General features: G+C 40.1%; 1 non-coding gene across 1 annotated transcript; it reads left to right on the top strand.

The window, feature by feature from the left end:
* The first annotated feature begins 324 nt into the window (after positions 1-324).
* Positions 325-406, top strand: trnal-aag. Its single transcript has one exon. It is a non-coding gene; the product is annotated as a tRNA-Leu (tRNA).
* Positions 407-842: the final 436 nt, after the last annotated feature.

Here is an 842-nt window from a genome sequence, read left to right as displayed (position 1 = left end):
AGTTTGTGCTCATATTTAGATTTTTCTTAAGTTGAAAGGTGATCCAAATAAAATTTGACTGCTTTTGCGGCGTCTCTACGGGGGAGGCGCGGTGTGAGCCGCTATGTTGGTCTGTTGGTTTGCCCTCCAGTTCGCTGCCGCGCATGTCACGTGACTGAAAACTGTGAATTGCTTTATTTTATTTTTAATGTTACCATATCTTGATATAGGCCTAGACGTAATTATATGTTGTGTGTGTAGCACGAAGGAACTACAAATTTCGTTTGGTTATGCAGCCTTGTGCCGTTTAACGACTAATAAACAACCTTGTAGCCTGGAAAGAGAGGTAGTGTGGCCGAGCGGTCTAAGGCGCTGGATTAAGGCTCCAGTCTCTACGGAGGTGTGGGTTCAAATCCCACCGCTGCCAACTTTAACTTCAGGTGCATGGAATATCTGCCCATAATCTCCAGATTACAGAAGCTGGGAAATGGAAATGGTCCTGCAGTATGGTATTTTACAGTCATGCACTTGTGAATCAATTTAAGGAAGCAAGGATTGCTAAAGCTATTAAAATTCATTAAATTATATTTCTTAAGGATGGTACAGTGATGATGGTGTATCCATAATTTATATTTTATAAATTTATCCATAATTTTTATTGCTCAGTTGTATAGAGAGCCTATGCGTTTGGTTGCAGTGGGAGCGGCTTGTGCCCATGCTCTCTTGCAGTATGATATGAGAAAAAATCATAGCATGCATGTACAGCAGGGCTGCCTGGTTTGGTATGTAGCTTCTGATTAGTTTGAAACAGTTGAGATTACTTTGTATTGTTTTTGAGATTTTCTTTATATGCTTGTCAAATT

This window comes from Micropterus dolomieu, unplaced genomic scaffold, assembly GCF_021292245.1.
Source record: "Micropterus dolomieu isolate WLL.071019.BEF.003 ecotype Adirondacks unplaced genomic scaffold, ASM2129224v1 contig_8077, whole genome shotgun sequence".
Classification (NCBI taxonomy): Eukaryota; Metazoa; Chordata; class Actinopteri; order Centrarchiformes; family Centrarchidae; genus Micropterus; species Micropterus dolomieu.
Note: the sequence above shows the minus strand (reverse complement) of the source record. Positions and strands in the feature narration are given on the sequence as shown.